Genomic DNA, 13,751 nt, shown 5'->3' on the forward strand with positions numbered 1-13,751 from the left:
CACAGAGGGAATTTATTTCCTCATTTATTGTACACAATGTAAGAAGAAAACAACCGCTAGTGCGAACGGGTGAAGCTTTTGCCAGAAAAGAATACTAAACCACCTCCCTGTCTATACCAATTCCGAAAGCACCCACGTAATAATCCATTTTATGTCTACAATATTGTACGTTGCGTGTTATGCAGAATATATTGTTATTTTCTGTTATTCCGATTTTTGGCCTACGCCATTATTAGTCTCGGCAACAGGCACTTGCATTTTTTCATGTTTTAGACTGTAGAAGAGAGAGCATTCGTTATTTACTGATTCGTGAAAAAGAAGCATCTGTCCTGCGTGCGATTTATGGAGTGCGGTGAACTTATTTTTACAAAAGTGATATAGCCTATTCAAAAGTAGAAATTCGCCATGATGTGACTTCGTTTGTGACCTTTAAACGCAGTACAAAATTAAGTTGAGCTCATCCGTGATATTATGTAAGAGGTAGCTAAGTACCATAGCTAAGGTTCAGGGTATTGGCAGGTTCTAAACACACACGACACAGGTCAAGTAAGTATTTAGAGTCAACTCGAAGTGAGGTTGGTCTTTTCTGACAGGTGACCACAATTTTTATTCAAATTCATGAAAGTCTTTCAGAGATCAGGGGCCCGTTTCATAAAATTTTTCATCAGTGACAAGTTGTCATAGATGTAACAAGCTACTGAATCCTTGCATCTGATCGGCTGAGAGCAAATTTGTCATAGAAATGTGGCAGTTGTCACCGATAACAAGTTTTATGAAACGGGTCCGGGAGATCGTACGCTCTTCTTATATATATTATGGCTACCATACTAAAACACTGATCAATTCAATGCTTATTTACGACGATGATGGGACATTTTGTCAATCAGTGTGACCACATGCAAAGTTTTCAACATAATCCCGAAGTGATAACATCATGTTCCAAACCTCAAGAAGCAAAAAGTTAAAAAAGAAGTTTTGTTATCTTTTAGTGTGTTTTCTGCCGTTTGATTTTCGAATTCTTTGGTCAGTAAAGATCAAATGTAGCAGATTCCAGCATGAAATCGTCATGTATAACTAGTGTGCGAACCAAAGCTTCATTTTATTGAGAGGTTTGTGCATTTTCATCTATGAATGTAATATACTATTGGCTATACCTATTAAAGGTTTACATGGAATCATGTAGGCGTACGTATAGGTAGGCCTATAAACATGTGGCTAGCATGGTTTCATGACATTTGCTCCTTCGACAATAAGATTGCTCCCCTTAAATATCTCCACGCTATAGCTCAACATAAAACCTACATACAAACATAAAAATATTACAATAAATTTGATTAAGTTAGGTTTTGATTTAGATTTTTCATCCTTCTTTTAATCGGTGATATCATTTTGGGTTTTTTTTTACAAATCTGTTTTCTTTTGTTTTCTCTTCTTTTGAGTTGAGAGCAAAAATTACAAGCGTCATATTCAGTGGTACATAGTTTTAAGTTGGCGTAGTCGATTGGGAAGAGAAAATACGTCTTTCAAACACAAAATTTACCACTGCAGCTCCACGCAAGCTTTCAGACAATGCGTGGCTGCAGAAAAAAAAAGAAAGAAAAAAAAAACATATCAAGAAATCGGTAACGGAAGAGCAGTCGCCCTTTGTTAGTAAAGTCAAACAACAAGTCCGTCTTTTGTGCATCGCCATTTTCTCCTGCTATCTGGGGCCGCGATCACAGAAGTTAGCCAACTGAAAGAATATATTCATTATTATAGGGTGGCGTCGTGTAAACATAACTAAAGTCTCACTGTAAAGGTTCTTTGTTGCAGCATTGGCTGATTGTTGAATTCCAAGGATACAGGTCAAGTGCTCATAGTAGGCGGATTCAGGTCAAAGTTTTCATTAATTTCGTTACAAAAAGGGATAACATTGTGCAATGTATGCCATTGTGTCATACTATCATGGAATAGTCTTGTACCAATATGAAATTTGACAAACATTATGAAGTGATATAGTTATGGCGGACAGAATAGTATTTTATTGGCAGCCAGCATGATTACATTCATCTAGCCGCTGAAACTCATTGTGATAAGCAATTACATACAGTTAAAATCAGAACAAGTGCAGATAGGAATGTGCATTCTTTTCACCTAAATCGACACTAGACATTCATTCAATGTGCACCTATATATAAATTATCACTTTTGCTTGAATTTTTTTCAACTGCTCTTCTGAAAGATAAGCCATTTTTTAGACTGAAAATTCATCAAAGTCGGATAGAAAATATTACAGTTACACGCACGAAATTGTTAACCCCTTATCTATTAACAACAGTGACACATAATTCAAATCAAATCAAGTCTTGTTATCATGACTTCACGTGATATCTCCCACTCATTACTGATACGGACACAATTAATGATAGTCTTAACTGAACTGCTTGTTCTGATTTGAAATAAAAAAGAAGGTTTGCATTCTCGCCCCGAAATATATTATTTGCTGCAAGAGCATAGTAATGATTATCAGGGGAAGTTGTTATGATATTGACCAGAAAATTTGTTTTAGTCCAAACGAATCAGTTGTTAGTTGATGAAAATAAATGATAACATCAGCTATTTAACTACTTTAGTCGTTAGTAATATTTAGTACTATACTATTTCTATCATTCTGGAAAAAGGAAATAGTGCTGTAATCTTTTCTCCGATGTTGCTAAAGTGTTCTACCTTACGACAGTGTGTACAATAATTCCTCCCAATATCTTAATACATAACTGCATAGTTATATACACATATATACCTTTTTCGCTTTTATTTTATTCATTCATTTTCCTCTTTTTCAACAGTACAAATATAAAATTCTTCTTAAAGAAGTCCAATGCATAGATTACATAACAATGCACAATGAAAGTTGTAAGTTCGAAAAAGGATGAAGCATATGGAAATCCTGGAAATGGGGAGTAATGCTAAAATACAATACATGTACTTGTAGGGGCGTTTCTCTCAAATGAAATCCTCAGTGTTCTCAGATCGCTATCATGCTTATACTGCTGATCTACAATGTTTAACAAACATTGACAAACATGTCGGAAAAGCAAAACCGATGGGATTCTAATCTGTCATTTATGCTGCTTTCTGGGCAGTGTTTCTACCCAGCTTACCCCTGGTTGCCACCAAGGATATGGATTAACTTGGAACAAATACTCTTGCCCTGAATTCTGACAAGGTTTGTCCAATTCTACTCCATTTTGTACAGCCAACTTGAACATGATGTTGAAGTAAGCTTATCCCCCTGTAATGCTTAGCATGCCGGCTGGCTTAGTTGTTGTATAATAGCCGTTTGTAGGAAATCAACTCGGAATAGCTGTTACAGCACTTGTTTTTCTTTTTAGGTTCAAACAATATTTTCGAAAAGCAAAAGGTCGACGATACTCGATGAAAGAGCATTTAAGGGCATATTCGTAGAAAAAAAAGAAAAGGGCACAAAAGCTGCTTGAAAAAAAAAAAGAAATCTTACCGACGATATCGGAGACCCACCGAACTGGTCGTTTACATTGATTACTGAAAGGCCGATGGAATAAAGAAAGACCAAGGTTGCGCAGCTAGCCGAGAAGAGAGCAGAAGACATTCTGTGGGACGCCATTTTGTTTAAATTTGAGCATACTGAAAAAAAAGTGGGAAACACACATGATGATAATGATAACAATTACAATAAAAACATTAATTAAACTGAAAGTTATAATGATGATAATATGATACTACTACTACTACTGCTGAAACTATGCTACTACTACTACTACTACTACTACTGAAACTACTCAGTATGCTACTACTACTACTACTAAGCTATACTAATAATACAATTTGTAATAAACAGGTTTTTTAGTGCATTTCCAATCAAGCTGCTCAATGCGCTTTATCAAAATAGTCAAAACTGTCTCAATAATAAGCCGATATATACAGTATTACCACGCAATAGGATAGACCTATCTTTTTAATTTCTGCATCGGTGGTTACGTGATATCTAGTCAAAATACAACAAAAAGTGGGTTAACCCACAACTAATTGCAACAGACATGATTCCACTTGCATTTGACCCGGAAGAGCTATTATAAAAGTTCCCTAAAATTCGAGTGGTGCATCAGTGTCTAATTTGCATAGATTCAAAATGGCCGCCATACAACCTATTTATGGCTATATCTCGGGATATCTCACTATAACCCACAGAAAGTAAATTTCGGTGTCTAAACCTATGTTTTTTAGGTCAAGGAATACAATCATGTTATCTGTAGCAACTTTCAAGCATCCTTTTATAAAGTTTTTGCACATATTTGCATACAATTACATACAAAATGGCCGCCATATTCCCTATTCAAGCCCGTATGATCTTCGTATATCATTAATGTACTCAGGAATAAGTTGCTATATATCTGGACATAAGTCCCGCAGAAAATAGATTCTGGTGTCTAAACCTTTGTCTTTTTAGGTCAAGAAATACAATTATGATATAAGCAGTAACTTTCAAGCTTCCCTTTTTACATTTTCTGCATACATTTGCATTTAATTAAATGCAAAATGGCCGCCATAATGCCTCTACAGGCTTATATCTCTATCTGAAAAAGGTACCCAGTGATGGTGACTGTGGTCTTAATTTTACTGCTAAGAATCACTGATGTAGGATACGTTGCACTCAGAAATAATAACCTATAATTCACTTAAAATTTGCATGTGTTTGTACATAAATCTATTCAAAATATCGTGAATATAATTTCAGATACACGAATACGAGGTGCACAACGTAATATAATTGTATTCCTTGACCTAAAAAACATAGGTTTAGACACCGGAATTTACTTTCTGTGGGTTATAGTGAGATATCCCGAGATATAGCCATAAATAGGTTGTATGGCGGCCATTTTGAATTTATGCAAACTAGACACTGATCCACCACTCGAATTTTAGGGAACTTTTAGTATGTTATTTTAGTTGCTCTTCCTGGTCAAATGCAAGTGGAATCGTTTCTGTTGCAATTAGTTGGGGATCATTTCATATTTTGACTGGACTAATAAGACATGGCTTTACAAAGTGTTTTGTAGGCTTTGATTTACAAAATAATTTTTCAATTTCAATTTCAATTTATTTTCGTATTTCTCGATGGAAAATACATGGTATAAAACAAAATATAATACAGAATGTCCAGCTTGGATATATACATGAAGAAATAGGAATACAAAAGTAATACATAACGGTCGATGTGTCATTTTCAATCAAAGTAAAGGATGCGAAGAGAAATACGATGGAACCTACTAAAAAGCAAAGCTTGTTGAGTGTATGTCCCAACAAAAGCCTAGTGAGGGACACAGGATGAGGAGCACGGGTACAATTAAGACCAAAGTAAGGATAAACAAAAGAGAATGACTCTTACTCGGGGCTCTGAAGATTCTTCTCACATGCATTTATGAGAACAAGTAACCACATGCTGCACGCTATAGCAGTTGCTCTAATAGCAATTTAGACATGGGAGTGATAATGACGTGAATACTTAAGTACTATTAGGGTTTAAACATTCCGGCTTCCATAGACACGGGGGAAGATTTGAAAAATGGAGAACATGAATCAATTGCAATTGAGCTGGTGTGAATAACAGAGAGCCTCCTAGCTGGTGACACAGATTTTGAAAGACCAGTCCTTCACGCTTGATCTAGCCCTGACAACTGAAGTAGGCCGAAATCATAGAGTATGCCTATTCGTGATATCTTTGCAACCGAAACCAAGGGGCGTCACCTCTGGCGTGTCATGGGCGCAACTTTTGCTGGTGTTTTGACTATATTGTGTGTAACGGTCCTATAGCTCTGGCCTCTTCTCTCACATCACAATGATAATGCAGTCAGTACACTGAGCATGCCTTTGAAAAGAGGTATAAGCCATTTTGCATTTCTCCTCGATTGAAAGTTATTGTTCATCATTGGGAGCTGTGATTTTAAAACGGTTTGAGTTATCACATTTGATGCATTGTAGGTCAGGACTGTTGTATATACCACAAAACATCCTTCCATGATAACAATTTTGCAATAAAGCCTAAAATATATGGCAATATCATTGTTTCTCAATAAACCTAACAGTTGCTGTAGATGGTTTATTCTATAAAGAATGTTATTGTAATTTTTGTTTACATTTTGTATATATATTACAATACTTATCATTGGTTATACTAATTACAATTTAACATGGGTTGTTTCTCTCTCTAGATATAACTCACATTTTAGAACCATTATGAAGCACTAAAGTTGGGTTTTTGTTTCATCTGCAAGTGGTAAATAATTCCTTAAATAAAGCTCTTCAACTTGTCTGAATCGAACAAAACGATCCGCAACGAGACCTCCAAACTCCAAACAGAGCTAATAGTTAAATGCAACTGATCAACAATCATGAATTTGAATAAATATCTAAATATTCGTTAAAAGAATGCAATCAGACATCGAGTACGGAAATGATTTCTTGAATGAAACAATGATATCAGGAGCAAACATAAATGCAAAGTAGAGATGATGACGTCATGGCTTTACAAGTCCTCCACTATTCAAAAAAAAAAAAAAACCTACCAAAAGGTTATTTTCTATGGAACTTAGAGCTGTGATAATAGGTGGTGACATGATCAACATCATTTAATATGCACAGTTGGCCGGTTGGCAGACATTGGTGTGTCTTGAAAGCGGCTGAAACTCTTAAAAGTGTTCTGCATTTCTTATCATATCCCACATTCTCATGCACCTGTAGTTCTTACGTTGTTTTATTCGACGTCATTCGTAATTATTGTAAACTATTTGTTGACAAGCAGCGGCAGTTTGTCATTCTTGAGTCGAGTGTTCACTCACCATAAGCTCTCTGCATTCACAGAATACGCTTGATATAATAAATCAGGGGGAATTTACTTTCACACATTCTATATTCGTCCAGACTGATAGAGGAAATTATACGTATCATCCGATTTTCCGGATCTGGCCTGATAGAAAGTTTTATCTTGTTTTGGAAGGCAGGCGCGTCTCCGAGAAAACGTTTTCTGTTTTCGTAAGACCTAGCTACTATATAAAACCGCGCCACATAACTGACATAAACAATGCAGTTGATGCGATAATTTATCATTCCACTTTAGAAACTGTAAACTCGCAGTCCATTATCATAAAGCAATTTACTCACCGGTTATCACCGGACTAAAGTTAGATCTTCACACCGTCACGAATGATTCTCAAACTTGGATGATGACAGAAAGAACATAAAACTTTTTTTTTTAATTCTACGAGACATGAATCCAGTCCAGATCTGCATTCGTCCACCGGTCAGTAGTCATTATACTTTTCTATCCTAAACAATCTGTATTACTTCTGGCCAAGTTGTGCGTGCAGTCTCGGAAAAAAAAAAATGTGCGAATTGAGATAGCTATCCTTCGTCACAGGCTTTCCCGATATACTAATTTAAGGGCAACGGGAGAGAAGGCGGTGCACGACGGCTTCGAGAGGATCTCTGAAAAAAAAGAGGAGGGGCTGGAAGATTATTTTGACACTCCTCATTCTTCCATGCATATACGAATTGGGGGGGGGGGGGGGTGAAGCCCTGGACACAGAGTAATAATGTAGGCCCTATTAGGGAGGTGTGTGTTTTTATCACACCTCCCATCTTGGGATGGAAATGCACCTCGTTACCTCCGCTAAGGGAGGAGGTTATGTTTTCATTACCGTTGGTTTGTTCATTCGGTCGTTCGTTTGTTACCTCCGCCAAGGGGGGAGGTTATGTTTTCGCTACCGTTGGTTTGTTTGTTAGTTAGTTGGTTCGTTCGTTTGTCCGTGTGCAAAATAAATCAAAAAGTAGTGAACGGATTGAGATGAAACTTGTAGGAAAGGTTGAGAATGTATCACCCCTAAATGTAATATCAACGCTAAATGTAACATCGACCCTAAATGTAATACACCTTAACCCTAAATGTAATAACAACCCTAAATGTAATATATTTTAACGCTAAATGTAATAATCGAGTCAACCCTAAATGTAATACATTTTAACCCTAAATGTAATAACCGGAGACAACCATAAATGTAATACATGTCAACCCTAAATGTAATATCGACCCTAAATGTAATACATGTCAACCCTAAATGTAATACTTTTTAACCCTAAATGTAATATCGACCCTAAATGTAATACATCTTAACCCTAAATGTAATATCGACCCTAAATGTAATACACCTCAACCCTAAATGTAATAACAACCCTAAATGTGATACATTTCAACCCTAAATGTAATACACCTCAACCCTAAATGTAATAACAACCCAAAATGTAATACATTTCAACCCTAAATGTAATATCGACGCTAAATGTAATGCACCTCAACCCTAAATGTACTAACAACCCAAAATGTAATACATTTCAACCCTAAACAGTAATATCGACCTTAGATGTAATACATCTTAACGATAAATGTAATACCGACCCTAAATGTAATACATCTTAACGCTAAATGTAATAACAACCCTAAATGTAATACATTTTAACGCTAAATGTAATAACAATCCTTAATGTAATTCATGTCAACCCTATCAAATATGATATATTCAACGCTTAATGTAATTACGACCTTAAATGTATACACCTGATTATAGAGAGGGTAAGCAACGCAGAATATCGGGCAAAATATCAGGGGGTAGGAGATATGACGCAACTTTCTCTCGCACTCTTGAAAGAACGATAATAGTTGGTTAGTCTTGTTTTTGTTGTTTACCCAGGTAAAAATCACACAGTCTTATTAAATCTATCGTTTGCTGCAAAGTTAATTAGGTCCATGTGACATAGTTCTTAAATCTATTAGCTTTATCATGCTATCACATAAACATTCTGTATTCCAATCTTTATTCAGTGTTCATTATTGCTTAGAGTTTTGTTGAAAAAGAAAAAATGGGCAAAAGTTAAGTCAGTTTGCCTTACTCATACATTCATATATCATAGGAAAGTCAATATATAAATGGTGACTCAAAGATGATAAAAAAGAAATCTATTTCTTTTTGCTTTACTTGCATTTTTAAATTTGTTTCGTGTACCCTCCCCAAGACCAATTATTGTCCCAGTTTCGTGTAAGTATAGTCGTGATTACCAGGAGTCGTGAACAATGTCATGAGGCTAATATTTCGGACAGTGATTTGCTGCCATGTCAATTGCTCTTATTTCGTCTCGTCTAGATTTCTGCAATTCTCTGTTTTGCAGTCTTCCACAAAAAGAACTCAGTAAACTGCAACGTCTTCAGAATTGTGCCGCTAGATTACTTACTTTCAAGAAGAAAACTGTGCATACTACCCCAATACTTCGGTCCCTACACTGGCTTCCTGTTGAAAAACGTATTAACTTCAAGATTCTTCTTCTTGTTTACCGTACATTGCGCAAATTTGCCCCTGTCTACCTTCAAAATACTCTTCATCTTCACCAACCACCACGTAATCTACGTTCATCAAACTCGCTAAAATTACAGGTACCTCGAATCAAGCATAATTGGGGGGATCGGGCTTTTTCATATATGGGCCCAAAACTATGGAATGGCCTACCAAAATCTCTTAGAGAAGCATCTTCCATTGATAGTTTCAAAAAGAATCTCAAGACGTATATTTTTAATTTGAATTGACAATATTGTATGCCTGTATGTAATGTATGTGTACGTATATATTGTTTGTTGGTTTATTGTCTTATTATTTTCTGTGATACTGTTGTAACGTGACACAATATGTACTCTGTTCTATAGCGCCTTGAGTATCTTTTTTAGGTAGAAATGTGCGCTCTACAAGAGTCTCACTATTATTATTATTATTATTATCTCGGGTTTGTAAATTATAGGCTACCTGATTGAGCGCGCGTTTGTAACTGATAGAGTGCGCGCTGATGTATTTACATTGTGACGTCAGTGAAAGGTGCATTATGCTTCCTTTTTGCTGTACTTTTTGACATGCCCGTGACTGTTAGTCGTGATGTTTGTCTTCGTAGCCACACTGGAATTCAAAATAGCAGGCATTGCGTTTGTCAGACACATCACATCAGTTAATATTTTAACTCAGTATGTTAAAATACTTGTTTACACCTAATTTCAAGGTCACTCAACACTTAGAAATCGAGATAGGGATTTTGAATATTTCGTCGAGGCGGCCATATTGGAATTCAAAATGGCGGCCATTCGATGTTTGTCAGACACTCCGAATCAATCTGTCATCAAATTCAATGTGTCAAAACGCTCATGTGTACCAAATTTTGGTGCCACAGGTCATTCAGAACTGAAGATAGGGATCTTTGAATTTGTTTTGTGATGGCGGCCATATTGGAATTCAAAATGGCGGCCGACTCCGTGGTCAGATCTCTTGGATCCGGCAATATTTGAAATCAGCGCCCCAAAATACCCCTACATACAAAATTTCATACTTTCCGCCGGATGTGAGCATTTCGACCAATTTTTGTTACATATCTGCCCTACTAAGTACGTATGGGTGGAAATCACTGATCTCAAACAAGATCAGTGCAGGTGGAAATGGGCTGCATGCTTGGCGGAGGTCTGCGGTCTCAAGTGCTATTAGGGAGCTTTAGATTTTAGACGCGCGGACGTTCAAAGGAAAAAAACATGTTCTGAGCTTGCGCAGTAGCGCGCGTAAAGTCAATCTATTTTTAGCTTGCGTCGCCTGAGTTGTTTACTACGCGTACTGGGCTATTTTCACGTCCGCACAGTTTGCGACGTAGAGAGCTTCTTCATGCACTGATCATATGGGGGCGCGATTTTATTTTTTATACGTTGCGTCCCAGCGTAATCTAAAGCTACTTTTCCACACGACGCAGGGAGAGGAGAACGTCCAGAGCAAGCGTCGGCTCAAACGTCCGCGCGTCAAAATCTAAAGCTCCCTATTGACCGATTCTGTGACGCGCTATGTGTATTTTTGGCATGGGCAGCGCCATACTGGGTGTATCATCCGACCCCCCCTCCGCACTCCCCCACCCCTCTCCCTACATTAGCACGCGCGCAGAATGAAAAACTGCTTTAGCCAATGGGCGTCTCGTACTGAGTGCGCGAACGCTTGCTAGTGCGCGAACCTTTGTTACAAGTGCGTGATAAACATGTTGCCCGGGGGTGGGGGAGAGCAGGGGGGGGTCGGCTGATACACACCGATACACCCACTATGGCTGCGCCAAAGAGATTATACCTATTGACCGATTCGGGTTCGTTGAGGGCAGCAGACATTTTACGGCACAGGGCGCAGCCATGGTGTGTATCAGCCGACCCCCCCTGCTCTCCCCCACCCCGGGGGCAACATGTTTATCACGCACTTGTAACAAAGGTTCGCGCACTAAGCAAGCATTCGCGCACTCAGTACGAGACGCCCATTGGCTAAAGCAGTTTTTCATTCTGCGCGCGTGCTAATGTAGGGAGAGGGGTGGGGGAGTGCGGAGGGGGGGGTCGGATGATACACCCAGTATGGCTGCGCCTATGCTAAAAATACACATAGCGCGTCACAGAATCGGTCAATAGAGTAAGTAGTCGCCATACGCGTGCGTACAAATAGTGCGTCCAAAATTGAAGAGGGAGCGCACACTCAGCTCCTGGCACTGGATCTAAGTCTACGTTCAAGTCATATCTTCTCATATCATATCTGGAATGATATGTTATTCTTCATTACACATTTTCATTTTCAGAATCACAATGTGGTTAATTATTTAAATATTAGTTTCTACGATGATATCATATCATTTGAACCATTTGGTAGAGTCCAGACCTTTTTGTTATTCGCAAAATAAACAGTGGGAACTTGGATGTAGACTAGACAGTACTTGAGCATTATGACGTTTGTTTCGCGTACATTCCCACTCACGCCATAAACTCAAACAACATCAGCACCATTATGACGCTTCAACATGACCATTGTGACGTCACAATAAAACAACGCAAGGTCACCGCGCCGAATATTCAAGTCGAGGGCATTACACACAGAACTCTTACACATAGAAGAATCACTCGCCACCCGTTTTGTCGCCGTCGCTCGACTCATTGTCACGTGACGTCCGCCATTTTGCTTAGCGGAACTTTTTTGCGTGCAAATCCCAGCAGACGCTACCCACATACAGTGACTGCATGTTGTACCGTGTTTTTCTGACGTTCCGAGACCTTGAGCGAGGCATTAAAATGCCATATTGTGCGGCTGTAAACTGCACAAATCACTTGAAAAAAGGATTTGGAAACAGGTAAGTTTGACACCAAGCCATGATGAGAATAAGAAGTAGTAATTCCCCAAGTAACGTTACAATTAGGCGGATCGGTCGTATGTTGGCTTTCTTGTGAGCGCAGTAGCAAAGGTAGTCCCAGACACTGGATTTCGTGTTTGCCGTCGACATATCTGTTTACCACCAACTACTATGCAAAATAAAAAAGATCAATTAGATCTAGGCCTAATTTAGGCCCTGGGGCTATATTACACTCTGTACGTTGTGAGTTGGGGCAAACAGCTTTGTACATGAAAAAAGTGTAAATTTATGTAAATTTGAGCTTAGGTGTAAACTTTACACGTAGATTTATTCTTGTCTAGGTAGTTAGAGTCACAGTACCAGTGGTGGGTCAGTGTCAGTGACAACACTATGGTCGTTTAGATACTAGATTGTCTAGACTGACTGTGTACTCTAGTATTAAAGTAACCCCAGGACATTGCTTTCGCAATATGCAATATTTGTCATACATGTATTTGCGAGACTTGTCTTGCCTACATATTGTTGCCACGTTAACATTTCGTACTATACCATATACTAATAGTATGTTTTCACACTCATAAGGATTTCATTTTGAATTGTGCTTGAAGCGAACAAGTGCAAGTGAAATCTTGGATTATACAGTATTGCCTTTGGTATTTTTTTTAATATTCTTGCCAGTGTCCATTATTCATGGTTTTATTTTGCTGCCATATTGTATGCTAAGTGATTGTACATGCATTTGCTTTCATGATATACAATACATGTAGTTGTCTTATTTGTGACACTTGTTTTGCCTACATGTACATACTTTGAGATGCAGTGTAGTATGTTTTCACACTCTTTAGATTTCACCTTGAATTTCGTTTGAAGCAAATGGGTGCGTGTGAAATCTTGCATTGTACAGATGTTCATGTATTGCCTTTAGTTGATATTGTTATGCCAAGAATGCATTTGATATTCTTGCCCGACAGTGTTCATTCTTTATGGATTTTATGTTGTTGCTATATTGCATGATAGTTGATTATACAGGCATTTGCTTTCGTGATATACAACATTTGTTGTATATCTGTGATACTTGTTTTGCTTACATGTTGCTACCAAATTATGTTTTCATACTACACAGTGTATGGGATAGTGTTCGTTAAACTCATTACTAAGGATTTAATCTTGAATCATGCTGAGCTAAGTACGAGTGAAATCTTACATTTACAAATGTATTGCCTTTAATACTGTTGCCAGGAATGCCTTTGGTGTTCTTTTCAGTGTTCATAATTCGTAGATTTATATTGCCATAGTGCATGCGGATCAACACAATATGTTTTCATTCTACACCATAGTGTGTTTTTACACTCATTAGGATTTTCTTTTTGAATCACGCTTGAAGCTATCAAGGGCAAGTGAAATTGTGCACTATATTGATGTATTGCCTTAGATAATCTTGCCAGACAGTGTTCATTATTCATGAATTTTATGTTGCCCTATTGCATGTCCATTATAGATGTATATGCATTTGA

The sequence above is a fragment of the Diadema antillarum genome, unplaced genomic scaffold (assembly GCF_040938485.1).
Source record: "Diadema antillarum isolate AM-2024a unplaced genomic scaffold, OU_Dant_1.0 seq00001540_RagTag, whole genome shotgun sequence".
NCBI lineage: Eukaryota > Metazoa > Echinodermata > Echinoidea > Diadematoida > Diadematidae > Diadema > Diadema antillarum.